We start from the raw sequence: 18,750 nt of genomic DNA, 5'->3' as shown, positions 1-18,750 counted from the left end.
AAAGTCTCTAAGGAAGCATGTGCTGGAATGGCTGTCTGGGTTTTAAGCTTCAGCTACCGTCTCTTCCTTTTCTCCCTTTTCTTCTCTACTGTCTCTCCCGGCACATATCGAGCCGCTCTGGAAGCTTGAAGGTATCTGCCTCTGCGCATGCTCAACAGCCTGTACTCTCGGTCGGGAGAAAAGCAAGGTCCGGGCCCCTGCCTCCACCTGCCCAGGTGGGAAGCTCAGCCCTGTTCTAGGGAGAGTGGTGTGGGAGGGCAGACTGCTGACCAGGGTCAGGGAACAGTGCACTGCTTGCATGTCAGACACAAATGAGGGATTTAGAGGCATGAAGCGGTAGGTGTTGCTAGGCAACCTCTCCATGGGGCCTGAGGTAGCACAATCTGGGGAGCAGCCTGGTAGCAAGGCCTCCTAAGGACAAACCTGAACTTCACCACCCGCGTCTTCCTGGAGGTGCACGGGGCAGGAAAGGTCAGCAGAGTGATTCTGCTTCTGAAGCGTGGGAATGCTGCTTCAGTGACTCCTTCTTCAGCGGTGCCCTCTTTCTCTTTAAATTTGTGCCCCGTTTTGTACAAAAGAGGATCAGAAGTGCTTTTAGAACTATACACACTATGGTAGGACAGACATTAAATAAGAAAACACTGGGGCAAGGGAAAAGTCAGGGGCTGCCTGTCACGGGAGTAATCCACACGTGTCCGTCAGTAGGTCTGTGGGCACAGTGGTGAATGACAGAGTCAGGCCGCCATGCGTCCTGCCTCCTGTGCAATAAGGGCTCTGAATCCAGACGCCTGGTGGAGTAAGGCTGTAGTCAGACTCTGAGCCTCCTAGCAGCCAGCAAGAGGAAGTGCAGTTACGAGCGGCTAGGTGTGTCAGCGGTGCTGTATTAGTAATGTAGTGACAGTGGCCTTGTCCTGCTGTTCCAATGGACAGACCCTGCACAGGCTTCCCCAGCTCTCCCCCAACCTCATTTCCAGGACTAGTCTCTTGGCTGAGGACATGGTGCTGGCCCAGAGATCCAGGCCGGCTGCCTTATTGTGAGAGCTTCAGCCCCCTTGGTCTAGCCAGCTCCTTAGGCCCACATACCTTGTGTTTTAGGCTGTTGTGTTCCCAGCATCTAGAATGCAGTTTCTTTCCATTGCCGTTTGCCCCTCCACCTCTCTGTCAGAGCCCTGGGCCTATGTAATGAGCTCTTCACAACAGCATCTCATTTGACGTTTCCAGCCACACTGTGAACTTGTCCTAGCTTAGCCATTGTCCCAGTTAGTGTTAACTGTCGACGACGTCGCAGGCTGGAGTCGCCTTAGAAGGGAATCCTAATGGGAAGGCTGCTTAACCTAGACCTGTGGGCATGTCTGTGGGGATTGTCTTGATGGATAGTTGGCATAGGAAGGCTCAGCCCACTGTTGGCAGCACCATTCCCTGGCAGGTGGTCCTGGGAACTATATAAAAGCTTTCCAAGGATAAGCCTGTGAGAAAGTCAGAGACCTAGCCAGCAAGCACTGTTCCTCCATGGTTTCTACTTTGCTCCTGCTTGAGTTTCCACCCCGATTCCCCTCAGTGACAAACTGTGGCTTGAAATGAGCCAAATAAATCCTTTCCTCCACCAGTTGCTTTTTGACAGAGTGCTTTATCACAGTAAAAGACAGGAAGCAAGAACAGGCATATGGCAGGCAAAGGAAGCAGAGGTAGAGGCCGCTGAGTGGTTCACCCATGCCCCACAGGGTCACGGCCCACTGTTTCTGCCTTGTTATTAGGAGTTCTGTTTGTGAACCTGCCTCGCTAGCAGGCCCATAAAGTGTTTGCTCCTCCAGCCCCTGGTATCCCACTGGGAGTTGAAATTTCATTGCTTACATCAGTGAAGGGGTGGGATGGTCCCTTCACCCTGTGGAGATAGGGTGGGCGGACACTGGCATCTGGGGTCCCCCCCACTCCCAGGGTTGCCCTTTTGATTGTCCACTTATTTATTGATTCATTCAACAAATATTTCCTGAGCATGTTGGGTGCTATGTGGTAACCTCTAGTCTGACCTCAGGAGACTAATAGTATGCTGAGATACCAACATGTGACATGAGAATGCCGTGAGGGGAGCATGAGGGTAAGAGTGCCAGTTAGCAGCAGCAAAAATAAGGACACAAGCAGGTATGTACACATGGCCCTATGCCATGTCAAGTGTCCTGGACCCCAACCCCTTCATCTTCAGCACTCAACAATGGCCTTTCTCTAAATGTTACAAGCCCACCTTAACCATAAGAGCCCAGAATATACTGTTCCTTTGCAGGTTACCCAAATGGAAGCGAGAAAAGCCTCATTTTTTCTTGTTCCTAGAGGTGAACTTCTATTCATGTGACCTAAATTTGTAATCCTGGAAGGGCTAGCCTATGGCACAAACCGTCCTGTAAAAGGAGTGCTTGCATCCAAGGGGCCCACTTCTCCCTGAGGAATGTTGAGGGAATCTTAAGAACATAAGGGAAGAACCTTGTGCCTTTCCTATTAATGAACATCATCTGCTCTCGGGTTACACAGCAGAGCTCTTGGATGTGTTTCAATGTTTGATCCCTCTTTAAAGAAAGCAACCGCAGCCATCCCAGGGATGAATTCCGAAATAGCCTGTGGCAGCCATCGGAGCAGGAGCTGATTGGACTGTTGGTTATCATCCCATACATCTGCCTGAGATAGAGACTTGTGTAAGTAAAAACACATTTCTTCTCTTCCAGGATCCCAGGTACACAGTGAAGGGATGGCCAGGCCTACCAGGAAGCAGCACCAGGCGCATTCCTAGACTCAGGAAGAAGCTGCCCACTGATAGCGGAGGTTTAGGTACGTTTGATCTCTGGTCCCCGACTAGCAATGTTTGTCTTTTTACAAATGATTGAGGAGAATCTTGCTTTGAATGATTAGGGTTGTTTTAAGAAGGCCAAGCTCCATTTGAGGCCACGCATCTGGGAAGAACTGCTGCTGAATTCCAAGTGGAGTAGGGTGACGTTTCTCTCAAGACCACAGGCTTGTTCTTCAGATCGGTTAGCTGATGACCCATAGTGTATAGCAGCTCTCCTGCAGACAGGGCACGTGTAGAGCTTTTCTGCAAAGTCAGCCTTTCTTCTTGCCTTCATCCTGGCCCTTCTTATAGGCATATCATGGCTTCCCCACTGTGTACCCTTATCCAGCCTTGTTCCCAAGTCTGGTGGAACTCTGTGGAAAGGCTTCTTCTTAAGTATAAAATAATGTCAGGACACCTGGGGACACAAAATATGGGAGGTGACATTCCTCATGAAAGAAGCATATGGGGGTGGGAATGGGGTGTGTGGGGATAGGGGTGCATGTGTTGCTCAGGCCTTTGGGGGTGGGAATAGGGTGTGTGGGGATGGGGGTGCATGCATTGCTCAGGCCTGTGGGGGTGGGAATGGGGTGTGTGGGGATGGGGGTGCATGCATTGCTCAGGCCTTGGATACATGGAGAGACACATAAGCCAGTCCAAATTCGGATGTCTGATCATTACTGGAAAACAACTCAGATTAAGGAAATTGAAACGCTTACCCACCTCCCTAAGACATGTAAGTTGAGTGTAGTTTCAAGACTGCTTGGGGTCAAGTCTTCCATTGCCCAGGTAGTAGCCCTGTGGCTTAGGCAAGCCATTTCACTTCTCCAAGCGTGAATTTCCTCACCTCATAGCCAGCGTGTGGTTCGCTGAGTTGTGGGAAAATCACACTCGTATAAACCACCGCTCGCTTTGTCTGCCATGTGTCCAGCCCACAGTGGCTACTGCTTCGGAGTTACAGTTCTGAGCTTGTTCCTTTGTTGATAGTGCACAAACTCCTTCCATCCTGTGAACAGCTCCATGTGCGAACCACTATGAGACTCTCGGGGAAGGGAAAGATTTCATTTCAGTTTCATAAGTAAAGAAATAATGTGTGAAAGACAAACGTTAACAACCTGTGACTACAAACTGAAAGACAAATGATTACTTATTGATATTCATACTTAGTGAGGAACTCCACCGAGAATGTAAAATCTGTAAGATAATGATGCTCCTACCCTAATAACTAAAAATAAAAAAGTCAGACAGTTTACAAAATCATGTACAATCTATCACAGAGCAGCCTTGAAGATATAAGGTAATCTAGTTAAAACTGAACAGGTGGCTCTCCCAAGAACCACGGTTGTTTTATCTTGGGTAGAGCAGTCGGAGGAGGAGGAGGGAGGAGGAAGGGTAGAGGAAGAAGAGGGAAGGGAGGAGGAGGAGTTGAAGAGCAAGCAGCTGCTGATGTAATGGACTTAGGAGAGCCAAGGAAGCAAGGTTAGACTATGAAATCTTAAAGCCCACCGCCTGGTGACATACTTCCTCCAACAAGACTCCACCTCCCAAAGGTTTCATAACAGTCCCCAATAGTGCTATCAACTGGGGACCAAATGTTGAAACATAAAAGCCTGTGGGGGCCATTTCTCATTCAAGCTACACAGTGGTGTAGGAAAATGGAGGGAAACTGTCATACTTGGCTTCACAGTGAATGTGAGGTTGTGATCACCACCGAGTGGAGCTAAAACAACGAAGTCCAAATCCCAATCAATAGAAACCAGACAATAATTTATCTTCATGCATGAACAGGCTGATAGAGCTCTCCATTTTAGTATGCATTTTGCTTCCTCTCTACTATATTTTATAAACGTAATATGTGACATTTAGTATAAACTTACCAAGCACATGCATCTCAAACAAAGAATGATATGATCATTAAGATGTAAAATAATCACATGAAAATTGGTCTAAATACTGGAATTCTCAGACATTATGAGACCATACACAGTCCCTGTCCATTAGGTCTTTTGGCATTTATCTAAGGACCTAATGAAAAGACAGGTAACAAATATGAACAGCAGAGTTGTGAGAACTAGACAAAATGCTAAGTAGGAACACTGGGACTACAAGACAGAATAACAAACATGAAAATTTTGTTGGTGGACTTGGGAGACTGGAACTTGATGGTTGAAAGTATTGGTGGAAATGATTCAAGCCGAAACAAAAAGTAAAACCAAACTTTGATAGCAGATATTGGTTGTCAATCTGACACTTGTGGGAAGAGGGAACCTCACTTGAGGAATTGGATTCATCAGATTGGCCTTTGGACATATCTTAGGGTATTTTCTTAATTGCTAATTGATACATAAGGTCCAGCCTACTATGGGTGGTAACATTCTCTAGGCATGTAGGTCTGGGATGTATGAAAAAGTTATCTGAGCAAGCCAATGAGCAATGTTCCTCCATGGTCTCTGTTTCAGTCCTTGCCACCAGGTTCCTGCCTGGAGGTCTTGTCTTGAACTCCTCTAGTGATGGATTATGACCAGGGAGTTGTAAGATAAACTAAATCTTTTGCTTTGGATCATGGTGTTTATCATAGCGGTAGGAAGCAAAATAGGACACAAGCAAGAAAGGTAATATCAATTGGCTTAACAAACATGTATTCAGAGTTCTTGAAGAGGGTGAGAGAAAAAGGCAGAAGAAATAAGTGACAAGGAAAAAATGTAAAACTAAGGAAAAAAGCAAAAACCACTCAGCTCAAGAAGCATAGAGAATCCCTAACAGGATCATGACCAAATAGATGAAAACAAAAACCGAGGAGAGAAAGTCCTTATTTTTCTTTAAATTAAAAAAAAAATCTTTAAATTAGCCAGAAAGGGAAGAAAAATCAGAGGTGAACAATTATAAGAATAAAAGTAACTTCTCATCAGATATAGCAGAAGTAAGCAGACAATGACACTCCACCTTTAGCACGGTAAGAAAGACAAACAGATGGACAACCCTGGCAAGCTGATACTTGGTATCCACTGAAGATACTAAGAAATGAAAATAGAATACATTTTAAGAAGACAAAGTTACAGAAATGTCTCTAATGATCAGGACATGATATGAGGACTTCTAGGAGCAGGCCAGAAGTGATTTCAGAGGGAAACTTGGTCTGCTATGAAGTAGTTCCAGGAATGAGGACCATTAATGTCATGTTTGGATATAAAGCGTCCCCCACAGGCACATGTGTTTGAACACTTGGTCCCCAGCAGGTGGCGCTGTTTGTGAGCACTGGAGTCTTTGGTGCGGTCTAGCTGGGGGAAGTGGATCAGTGGGATGGGCCTTATGGCTTATACCCTGGTGCCACTTTCTGTCATCTCTCTCTTTTTGGTGTGCTGAGCTGTGAGCAAGCAGCTGACATGGAGCTGCCTCCACCACGCCTTTCCAGCCATGATGGGCTGCATCTTTTCAAACTAAGAGCTAGCCTTCCTTAAGTTGCTTCTTGTCAGGTGTTAGGCAACAGAGGTGAGAAAAGTGATTAGGTGATATAAATAGATATGACAATATTTACTTTCATAAAGTTTCTGAATGACTAGTGTAGAAATAGAATACTTTTGATTTTGATATATATTTCTATATAAATTGTGATGAATTAAAGATAAAGAATATAGTCTCCAGAGAAATTTCTAGAAATATACTTCAGAGAGGTAGAACTAAAATGTTAATATAGGCAATGAAACAAAATTCTTCTCCAAGATACAGTATGTATGGAACAAGAAATCAAAGAGCATAAAGAACAGGGGAGGAGGAGGAGGGGAGGGAATTCATCAGTTGCATACATGGAATTCTTAAACAGTAAAAAAAGGAACATAGAAAGATAGATCTCAAATTTGGTATATATAAAACAAAATATACAAGTAAATTCATCAATAGTAAATAGACTAACCATCCCAATTAAAAGCAGAGACTAAAGATGCAAGACCCAACTATATATGCTTTATAAGAAATAATACTTCAAACATAAAGATACAGAGTAGAAAGTAAAAGATTTAAAAAAATACATAGCAAATACTGTGCACAAGAAAATGGATAGAGCTATAGTGTAGACTATAAAGTGTAGACTTCAAAATGATAAAAAGGGAGCATTTTATGATTATATTTAAGGTTTAATCAATCAAGAAATCTATACCTAAGAACCAAAATAAAGTAAAAAATTTGCAGAACTGAAGGGACTGTGCACATCTTTACTCATAGCTGAAGAACTTCTTTCTCAGTAACTAACATGCTGAAAAATTAGTGTATGAAAGTGTGATGACTAACTCTGTCAACCTGATTGGATTGAGAGCCACCCAGGGGGTTAGTAAGGAAACTTCTGGGTACATCCGAGGGCATCTCCAGAGACTGTAGCTCACAAGGGCTCTGACTTAATCATGGTTTAATCCACAGTGGATTCAATCTTTGAATGGCTTGGGAGGTGGTGGAAGTGTGGTAGTTGGGACCTAGTTGCAGGAAATAGGTCATGGGCATGTGCCTTTGAAGGGGTTTTCTAGTCCCTTGCCTCTCCCTCTCTCCTCTCTGCCCTCCCTCTCTCCCCTCCCTCTCTCCCCTCCCTTCTCCCTCTCCTGTGGCCACCATACTGTGATGTCCATAACATTCTTCCTGGCTTCCAACCGGAAACAGTGGATCCAAGTCAGTCTCAGACTGAGGTCTCTGAGACCGTGAGCCAAAATACATTGTTCTTATTTTAAACTGTTTTTCTCAGGTGTTTGTTGTGGCAGTAAAAACTGATGCTGACTTGGTAATGTTTAAACAACATTGCCAATAACTTGAGCTATTTGACCGTTAGAAGCCACACCATTCAATAAACAGTACATGTTTTTCCAGTGTTACTGAAAACAAAACATGGAGTAGCCCATAAATAAATCTCAGCATTTTAAAGACTGAATGCATAAATATATTTTCTGAACACAATGGAATTAAGGTAGAAACCAGTGGTGATGAAATGCCTAGGAAATTATTCTATTGTTTGGAAATTCAATAACACACACCAAAGGTAACATCATGGGTCAAAGAAGAAGTCACAGAAGGAATTAGAAAATGCTTTAAATTCAATGATAATTAAAAGATGACATATCAGCTATAATTCATTATATTAGCAATGAACATTAAATGTGAGGTTTAAAATAACATTTATTAAAATATAAAATTTAAAGTACTTGGGGAACCAATCTAATAAAAGATGTGTGACTGTAACTATAATTATTTCTGAGAAAAAAACCAGACAAATGAAAGAGCTGCACCGTGTTCTTGAATGGGAAGGCTCAACTTAATTAAGCTGTTGGATTCTGTCACCTTGATATAAACCTAGACACATCTAGGAAGGGGGGAGGGATCCCAGGTGAAGAGTTGTCTCCATCAGGCTGTCCTATGAGCAAGTCGTCCCTGGATTGTTTTCTTGATTGATGATTGGTGTGGGAGGGCCTAGCCCTCTAGGCAAGGAGCTATCCTTGGGCAGCAGGTGCTGGGTGGTTTAAGAAAGCAGGCTGGGGCCGGGCGGTGGTGGCGCACGCCTTTAATCCCAGCACTCGGGAGGCAGAGCCAGGCGGATCTCTGTGAGTTCGAGGCCAGCCTGGGCTACCAAGTGAGTTCCAGGAAAGGCGCAAAGCTACACAGAGAAACCCTGTCTCGAAAAAACCAAAAAAAAAAAAAAAAAAAAAAAAAAAAGAAAGCAGGCTGGGCAACCGTGGGGAGCAAGCCAGTAAGCAGTGTTGCTCCATGGTTTCTGCTTCAGCTCCTACCATGTTTTAGTTCTGCCTTGGCTCCCCTCAATGATGGACCTGTGACTTGAACTTGAAAGTGTAAACTCTTTCCTCCCCATGTTGTGTTTTGGTCACTTTTTTTTGTTGTTGTGTTTTTGTTTATGTTTGTTTGTTTTTTTCGAGACAGGGTTTCTCTGTATAGTTTTGGTGCCTGTCCTGGGCCTCACTCTGTAGCCCAGGCTGGCCTGGAACTCACAGAGATCCTCCTGGCTCTGCCTCCCAAGTGCTGGGATTAAAGGCGTGTGCCACTGCCGCCTGGCTTGGTCAGTGTTTTATCACAGCAACAGAAAGTCAATTAGGTCAGATGTCAGTTCTCCCAAACTGATCAATCTTAAATGATACTCCAAGGCATTTTCTTTGACAATGATTTTAAATATTGTTTTCTTAAGGTAAAGAAACTGGAGTAAAGTGGTATTAAAAACAGTAGGACAAATACAGAAGACCTGTCCAGAAGGACTATACTGCTGCAGTCATCAAGACAGTGTGGTGTTGGTGACAGAGCACATAAACAGAAATAAAACACCTTACACATAGACTCACAAATATACGGTCATGTGACTTTGACAAGGGTACCTAGTGAATTCAGTAGTGAAAGAATAACTTTAATAAATGGTATAAATACAACTAAATCTCTATTAAACACATGGGTATTAATATATGTTCCCACTTCTGACCATATATAAAGTCAGTTTAGTGTGAGTCATTGCACTGACCTAAGATAATAAAATTATTAGGGAAGACAGGATAATTTTGACCTTGAGATGGTAGAAGTTACGGGAAGTTCTAGCCAGCTGAAACAGCTGGATAAACGATCACAATTAGACATCCCTGCTCAGCGGACTCTGTTAAGAACGTTCATAGCTAAGCCACAAACTTGCCAACAGGTATGTCTGACAAAAAGACTTCCTTTAGAATATAGGACGGATTTTAAAATTAAATAAATGACAAACATTCCATTGAAAGTGAGTGAAATGACTCAAATAAAAACTCCATCAAAGAAGACATACAAACAGCTGGTCAGCGCACTTCTGAAGCCATGTCCTGAGGAAGGGAGGCCTTGGCAGCTCACAGTCTGGGAGGCTGGAAGACACAATGGGAAGTCCCACTGATGCAGTGTCTAGCGAGGGCCCCTTTGGTGATGTCAGATAACGAGAGAAAATCATCACGGCCGGAATGTACGTGTGAGAGAGTGCATAAGAGAAGACAGGAAGTCAGAGAGGAGGTCAGACTTGGTCCTTTACAAAAACTCACTCCCAGAGCACAGCCCACTCACTCAGTGAGGCCAGTACGGAACCCACCTGAGGACAAGGCTCCTGGGACTTAACTATGTCCCACTTGGATCTATTTCTTATAGGTTCTACCATGTATTACACTGCCACTCTGAAGACCAGGCTTCCAACACAGGGACCCTTCAGAACAGGCATAAACACAGCAGCACATGAAAAGGCGTTTGACATCTTTAGAGCAGGAAGCAGGAAGTCCAATTACAGTGAGTCACCACTGGACACTGGCATGACCTTGGCTGAGGTGAGGAGACGATGCTGGAGGCGGGGCAGGGTTTGGAAGAACTGAATGCCAGTGCATTACTGGTTGGAGTGTAAAGTGGTATGACAACCCAGGGAAACTGGCATTTTCTTAAAAGTTAAAAATATACATATCCTGTGACCCAGAAATTCTAATCCTAGATATTAACCTCAGAGAAATAAAAGTCAGTTTCCATAAAAATCCTTGAATAAAAATATTCACAACATTCTGAAAGTGGGTCAAGCATGGTGCTACGTGCTTATCATCCTAGCACTTGGAAGGCAGAAAGAAGAGGAACTGAGAGTTTAAAGCCAACCTGGGGCTGCACAGTAACTTCTAGGCTAGCCTGGGCTACACAAAACAAAACAAAACAAAACAAAAACAAAAACAAAACAAAAACAAAAACAAACCCTTACCTTCAAAACTCACGGGGCTGGGGTTGTAATTCAGTGATAGAGCAGTTGCCTAATGTGGCCAAGGCTTTGGGTTTGATCTCCAGCACAACAAGTAAAAACCCTCCCAAATCAACAATAGAACAAAAAAGCGAAAGTCGGGTGTCCATCAGTGAAGACTACATAAACTCGCTAAGGCACGGTCGGGCAGCAGCATGCCAACGTGTATGGCAGAATATGTGGCATATACAATGCCATGGATGAACGCCAAACATGTGAGTAAATGAAGCTGAATTTCAAAAAGTGCATCGTTAAGTTACCTAAGAAAGGCTAAAACGGGAAAATATGTGGTGGCAGAAATCAAATCAAGGCTGATTTTTAGGGAGATTGGGAAGCCGGTGTGGGATGTTGTCTTGTGTTTTCATATGTTCATTAAAACTGAGCAGAAGACCAGAGACACAGGCCAGTGACAGAGCCCTTGCCTAGCATATACAAGGCCATGTGTCCTGTCCCCAACACTGCAAAAGCAAGCACACAGTCAAAACCAGTGCATTCATCTTATGTAAATTCTCATAATAAAAAAAAAATGTGGTGTAAAGGTCATTTTCTTTCACTGACCTTCAAATCACAGGTAACAAATGTGATGGTATATTATTTCAGATTACTCAATGATGGAACATTAGCTTTTAAAAAATGACTGAAGTTTATTTTATGTGTACGAGTGTTTGCCTACATCTATGTACATGTGTGCATCTGGTGTGCACAGTGCCTGTGGAGGCCAGAAAGGGCATCCAGTCCCCTGGAACTGGAGTTACACATGGTTGTGAATCGCCATGTGGGAGCTGGGAACTGAACCCCAGTTTTCTGCAAGAACAAGTACTCTTAACTGCGGAGCTATCTCTCCATCCCCCAAATTATCTTACAATGGGGGAAAATGCCATGAAAAATCTATTGAAAGAAACCAAACTGAAAACATTCCACGGGAGCTTCATGCTGCAGCAGCACCCTCACAAGCAGACATCAGCTCCTTCAGCGTAAGCTTTCAGGGAAGTCACTGGGCAAGAGAGACGTGGGCCACCCCTGCTCTGGGCTTGGCGGCAGCTGCCATAGTGATGTCCACAAACACAAGCACCGCTGTTGACTGTCAACTGTCTCTTCTGAAGCTGGAGTCCCTGAGATGATCATCACCGGACTTCAAAAGCTGGGAGTTGTCTTGGTTATCTCTCGCAGAAGCCCAGCTTAGCCTTCTCCCTGATCTGTGACATCAAAGTCGCTTGCATTGCGCAATCGTCTGCCATGATGGTGTCCAGCAGGCTCCCTTTGGAAGGTTTGCAAGGAATCAGAACCAATGATGAGTCAGACTTACTCGGGACCCTCCTGCCCACCCTCTCTCCTCTTCCCCCTGGCTCAGCTCAAGAGTCTCTAGCTTGCCTGGCTGTGGGCCTGGCTTGGCTCTGCTGTGCCGAGACTTGGGGCTGAGCTCCCAGCCTGCCGGTAGGAGCAGCTCCATCAGACTCGGCCTGGGAGAGCAGGGCTTACCCATGTGTTTATATTTATTTGGGTCACTGGTGGGAATTTTCATTGACTGGGGAGTGAGTCTGCACTCCTTTCTTGAACTGCCAGAGCATTACCAGCAACGGTCAGCTTTGATGCTGCTCTTCCATGTCCTGTCCATTTTCCGGCATGCCCTACTTGTCACTCTTGGGTTTTAGATGAAAACCCACTGTTCTGCTTTCCTGTGTCCCCCTTGGAAAGCATTACATTCTAAAACAGTGTGAATAGTGACGTGTACACACTTACAAAAAACTGAGCACAGTAGATGAATTACTGGTAGACAAAACGGAATGAAATGCTGCTCCCTAATGCTGTGGCTCCTTCCTGGTGTGCATGTGGTTGCTTCTGACTGCCATGTCTCACTACTCATGCGCAGATGTGAAACTTCAGTCTAATTTGGATTCTGGAGTTGGGCTTACAGATGGAATTGAAGACCCTAGCTTTTGTAAAGCTGTTTTGGTTTTCACTTTTATTTTTAAATGTAGTGAGGTCCAAAGCTTATGTCCATTTAGCTGACCTCGGCAACAGTAAGAGCTATTTTATAAGGCAGCTGAAGAAGTGAAAGTTATCAGCAGAGCTGGATAATATAAAGTATTTATGAATGGATGTGCAAAACCCAACCCGGGGGTGTAAAATGTGGGTCTGCGCTCAGGCAGAGCTGCTGATGACTCAAGCCTTCTTTGCAGTAAAGCATAATTCATGCTGCTGTTAGCCCTTAAAACAGGAAATAATATACCCATTTAACTTAATCACAATTTATATTACATGTGCATATTTCTAAACAAATGATGTAGATGGAGAGTTTGGTAGCAATAATATTTATGAATTACACTTTTAGTTAGCAAAGGAAATGTGTGACCTCTTACATTTGCTTTGACATTTGAATTTGGTGTTCAGTGTATTTGACAGGCATGATGGATTCTCATTAGCTCCGTGTATAAACAGGAAATGCTTCCTCGGTGAACGGTTATTAATGCAGGGCACCCCTGAATCTGAACGCTTGGTTGCTTATTCTGGTCCAGACTGTGACATTTAATTTCTCTCTTAAAAAAAAAAATAGTCAAAGCAAGGCTTTAATTTTGTAGATAGAAAACCTGAGCAACGTGAAGGCCGTGCTCAGAATCCAGGAAATGGCAGATGAGCAGTAGCAGGCGAGGCGGCGGCTGGAGGAGCAGGGGAAGGCAGTGGCCTTGGTTGCAGACAGCCCCACGTGGACCTGCAATTGCCTGCCTTTGTTTCCAAGTCAGATAACCTATAGGAATTAGAGCACGACGTGGGGCAGATCGGAGTAAGCCCACACTTAACCTTGACCCACAGAGGGGATTAAAGCCGTTCTTGCAAAATGGGAGTCAGCACAGATTTTCGTACAGTGGAAGGAAGGCAGTGGTTGGATTTTGTGTTTTCAGCTGAAACCTGGCCCTAAGCAGCAGTATCACACAGCAGAAGCTAGGCTGCGAGAACCAAAGCGTGTGATTTCTCTCCAGAATGAGAAGGGCCCTGGGCTAGCTGCCCACCACAGGCCCAACCTGTCCCCAGATAGGTCTGAGCGATGTTTAGAATCACGTTAGAAGTCAGAAACCCAGAAACTGAAGCTAGCAGGCCCTTCATCTGCCTTTTGGGTCTTCAGAGAGGGGAAAGTAGCAATTTTATTGTTGGAGGTCAAAGTTTAAATTTAGTTTATATCGGATTACCCAAATATGCTTTTGTTGAAGTTAGAGTCTCATGTGCAGAGAGAATTGAACTGTAATAAAAGCGAACAGGGTGAGAAATAACACCATTACAGATTAACTCTTCACTCTAGTCCCCAACATTTAAGAGCCATAACCATCCCACAGGAAGGAATCTCACAGAACACCCTGTCAACCCCACAGCTACCCATCCTGGCCCACCACAGCCTTGCTAGGTCTTACAGCACTTAAACTAGATATTTATGAATGAACTTGATTTTGCCTGTCATGCTAAAAATTAAATCCCACCGGGGCCGGGCTGTGTCTGTTTCCCTCGCTGCTGCACCCCAACCCTGGCTTACAAAGGGGTTCACTGAAGGTCTGTGGGACAAATAAAGGGGTGTCTTGTGAGCAGAGAGCGAAGATTTCATAAAACTAAGGATATTGATGCTAAGGAAGAAAGCTGGGCCCTTTGGGCTTTGTTCTATAAGAAGCTGTGGTTATTTGTGGGTTCCTCGGGAGAAGGAAGGTCGGAAGGCAGCTGTGAGGCCATGGAAGAAGTCACACCTGCTTCAAGGGCTGAAGGCTGAGTTAGGGGTACAGCTGGATTGAGGGTTGGATTGTAAGGGCCCTGTTATGTCTGCGAGGTCTGACTTTACACAGCCTTATAGGACAGTCTGTTAGCTGAGCAGAACAAAGTGAATCCTTGTAGGTGTGGACTGAAAGTGGGCAGGAGCAGGGACATGAGTCTCATGGGAGTTCTTGTGAGCCACACCAAGCAGGCCTGTCCACTTTCTCAACAAGAATGAACATTCTGAGGGCTGGGAGAGGGGACTTGGAGGCAAGGGTGTGTCTCTTTTCAGAACTGGCTCTACTGTGCCCATGTGTCTAGAGTGTGAGCCTTATCAAGACTTGTCTGAGCTCTAGACATACAGTCACCCTTGACTAAGGGACGCTCTGTGGGAAACCCACAGTCCTCAGTCCTGCAGAAACCACAGGTGAAGCAGATTGCTTTCTGTGCCTCCAGTAACAGTAATTTGTAAGCCAGTTGCTTTCTTCCCTGTGGAAATGGACATGTTCACTGCCTGGGAAGAATTGTGGGGGGGCTGTATTCTCCTGGACTCTCAAGGCAAACCATTGTTTATCAGTCTGGTAATGCCCATATCCCAAACTTGGCCTCTCAAGACCTGGCAGTGGGGTCTGCCTGCTGCTCAGCCCCAGGGTCAAAGTAGAGAGCAAGAGACGAGCTAACTCCCCTTTTGCCTCCACACCCTCTGAAGACCAGAAGCTTCCGCAGGCTGAAGCGTTGCCGTGAACTGCTGCCGACGCCTCCTTTCTTGGTCTTCCTGGCTCCTTCCAGGTGTCGTCTTCACATCGAGCACCCTGTTCATGCTGTGGTCCCCCCGGCACTGCCCTAGTCCTCCTGGGAGGTCTCACCAGGAAGTCCCCCGAATGTTCAGATCTTATCTGCCTGACACCTGTGTGGATCTCCTATCTGGTCTCTAAGGATGCTGGGTATTTTGTTTCATCCCCACTCATCTGTAAGCTCCTGGGTAAAGGGCTGTGCTGTTCCTGAACCACATCACAGTGGTCATTGATTAGTCTGTTTAGTGGTTAAGCACGTCCTGAGTGTCTATAACCACTTCTGCTCTTCCAATAAACTTTATATTTCGGGGTAAAGATTTTTCTGCTTATAAAATCTTATAAAATAATGTTTTATATTTTAAAAAGCAAGCAGCATAGAAATCTATAAAGAAAAGGTCACTGAGCATGGTCGCACATGCTTTTAATCCCAGTACTTTGGCGGCAGAGGCAGGAGGCCAGGCTGGTCTACACAAAGAGTTCTAGGCCAGCCAAGGCTTACACAGTTGAGACCCTGTCTTAAGAAAGAAAACAGGAAGGAAAGAAGGAAGGAATAGCTTGTAAGTGAATCCTCCATCCACTTCCTTTCCCACCCCAAGACTGCCAGAATCAGTCGACATAAAGCTATGTCACCCATAGCTTTCCTCAGGAACAAACTTAAAAACGTGTATGTGGGGGTGGGGCAGGTGTTTGCCCGTGTTCCCCTCCCTCCCCTCTCCTCCCCTCCCTCCCCTTCCCTTCCCCTTCCCTCTGCCTACCCCTCTCCTCCCTCCCCTTCCCCTCCCTTTCCCCTCCCCTCCCCTCTCTTTCCCCTCCCCTCTGTCTTCCCCTCCTCTCTACCTCTCCCTCTCCTCCCTCCCCCTCCCCTCCCTCCCCCTCCCCTCTGCCTCTTCCCTCTCCTCCCTCCCCCTCCCCTCCCTTTCCCCTCCTCTTCCCTCTGCCTCCCCCTCTCCTCCTCCCCCTCCCTGCCCTTTTCCCTCCCCTCCCCCTCCCCTCCCTCCCCCTCCCTCCTCCCCTTCCCTCTCCTCCCTCTCCCCTCTTCCTTCTCCTCTCCTCCCTTCCCCTCTCCTCCCTCCCCCTCCCCTCCCTTTCCCCCTCTCCTCCCCCTCCCCTCTGCCTCCCCCTCTGCCTCCCCCTCTGTCTTCCCCTCCCCTCTCCTCCCCCTCCCCTCCCTTTCCCCCTCTCCTCCCCCTCCCTTCCCCTCCCTCTGCCTTCCCCTCCTCCCTCTCACCTCCCTCCCCACCCCCTCTTTTTGTGATGCTGCTCTCAAGCACATCCTTCTGTCTTGACACTATTCTTTAACACTATCATAGGATGAAATGAGAAAGAGTTTCTAAAGAAAACCTCGGTTAGGGATGTGGGTGAATTCCAACCTCAGGACCGTAGCAATGCTGCTGCAGTACTGTGATATAAAAGATAATGTCTAACAGGACACGTTCAAGGAGAATGCACTCTAATATAGGGGTGATCTCAAGGGGGAAAGTCCACCATGGCTTTTTATATTAGCCAGTATAAACTGCCATTCATTCCTCCTTCCTGACTGCTTCATAATTTATATCCAGTGGCACAAGAACAATACAGTTTACACATCAGTTGATGGATAGGATTTGATTTTAGTGTTTTCCTCTTCTCCTGTATATGGAACATATGACTAAATGGGACACTGCATGGATTTTATCCTTTTTTTTCATTGTCATAATGAAAATTTTATTAGATTGAGTTTTACTTGGTTATATTTAAATATAAATAAAAGCCTGCAGGGAAAATTTAACATTAGAAACTGCTCTGCAGTGAAATCTAGGGTTAGATTTGCTTTCTTACCTAGGCTTCTCTGTAAGTTTGGGGTTTCCAAAGAAACAACTAACTTAGAGTGAGAAAAGTAGAAATACAAACGAAGGTGTCATCCTTGCTGGGCACACTGTCCATTAGGAGTTGGGAACATTTTCAATGAAAGCCTTCTTTTTCCCTGTAGACTTCAATATATGTGGGCCAAACCGGGCCAGCTCTGAGGCGGCTTCTGACTCTGGCTTCGGATTTCCTCTTTCCACTTCACTTTGGCTGTAGTGTCGATGCTGATAAGCAAACTTCTTCAAGGCCTCTGCTCCAAGGGCAGCAGGGTCAGTAATATCCACATCCTCCTCTGACCTGTTGACAGACCATAGCTTCACACCGTTCATGGCATGTCAGGCGTCTTTGGGTGACTCTTGGTCAGTCTTTCCAGCATTGAGTTTTTGCTCTCTTTGTTCTTTAATCAGATTGAGAACAGAAGACATACTTCAGTGGAGCATCAATGGGGGTGGCGGGCGGGAACAGACATACTTCAGTGGAGCATCAATGGGGGTGGCGGGCAGGGGCGGGGGGAGGAAGAGGTGGTGGTGCTGATGTGGAAGAACCTAAGTGGCCTGCACTGGGGCTCTGTAGCCTCTATAGGGTCATAATCTTGTCAATCTGAGCTCTGAGGGCGGCAAGCTCATTCTTCTGAAAGGTCTCCTCAACTGGCCAGGGTTGTCTTGAGACAAGTTTGGAAAGGAAATGAGCCTGCTTGGGGCTTCTCAAAGCAAGGAAGGCCATCCTTGAGCAGCAGGGGGCTTGGACATGACTTCTGCCCTGAGTCAATTGAGCACTCTCCTTCTATGGCTACCCACTCAACATTAGCAAAAGACGCCACCACATCCTCTCCCGGGTGGGTGGATGGGCTCCACTCTGTTGCCTGGCTGGTAAGCTGAAATTGAACTCTTGAACACTGAATCAGAGGTAAATTGGTACCAATTTTCCTTATGATACTTTGAGATGAGCTATATAATTTTCCAGACCAAGGTACCAACTGCATGCTGACTCCAACTGAAACACCATCCTCATGAGGCACTTAATCCAGCCCAGCATTTCCTGTCTTCCCAACCTGCAGTTCAAGTACTTCAGGCATCCATAGCGGCACATGGTCCGTGGAGCATGCTCTGCTGCACAGCAGCCTGCACCTCCCCAGCCACTCCAGGACTTGATCTTTTAACAGATGCCATTAGCTATATTCTTATCACTCCTTAACAACCGATGAGAGGAGAGCGCTTTCGCCCACATCCTCAACGGGGCTGGGGACTCATCTGTTTTAACACTGTTAGTCTGCTGGTTCAATTTTGTTGTTCTGATTCCTCTTCCCCTGGATACTGGTAGTGTTCTGTATGTTTTCATTCTTGTCAATGTCCATTTCCTCATCTTTAAACTGCCCTCAATGCTCTTGTCTATTTCTTCCATTTTTTCTTGGTGATTTGGGGAGGGGGATGGCGCAAATCCTTTATCACAGCAGAATGCAAAACCTCTGGCATGTATATGTATGACAAATACTTTTCTCCCATATATTGTTTATTTGTTTTTTTTTTGTTTGTTTTGTTTTTTGGTTTTTCGAGACAGGGTTTCTTTGCGTAGCTTTGCGCCTCTCCTGGGACTCACTTGGTAGCCCAGGCTGGCCTCGAACTCACAGAAATCCACCTGCCTCTGCCTCCCGAGTGCTGGGATTAAAGGCGTGTGCCACCACCGCCTGGCCTTCCATACATTGTTTAACTTTGAGCATGACAAAAATAGCTTCTTAAAAATTTAAGACCAATTAAATTTTAAAATATTCAAGCCCCTTTCTTTTGAGGACTTCTAGTTTTTATGAT

General features: G+C 45.6%; 1 pseudogene; it reads right to left on the bottom strand.

The window, feature by feature from the left end:
- Nucleotides 1-17,022: 17,022 nt before the first annotated feature.
- LOC131910904 (mitochondrial fission regulator 1-like) lies at nucleotides 17,023-17,980 on the bottom strand (annotated as a pseudogene).
- Between the last annotated feature and the right edge of the window lie 770 nt (nucleotides 17,981-18,750).

Source organism: Peromyscus eremicus, chromosome 5 (assembly GCF_949786415.1).
Source record: "Peromyscus eremicus chromosome 5, PerEre_H2_v1, whole genome shotgun sequence".
NCBI classification, from domain to species: domain Eukaryota; kingdom Metazoa; phylum Chordata; class Mammalia; order Rodentia; family Cricetidae; genus Peromyscus; species Peromyscus eremicus.
The sequence above is the reverse complement of the archived record's forward strand: the minus strand, read 5'-3'. Positions and strand labels throughout refer to the sequence as shown.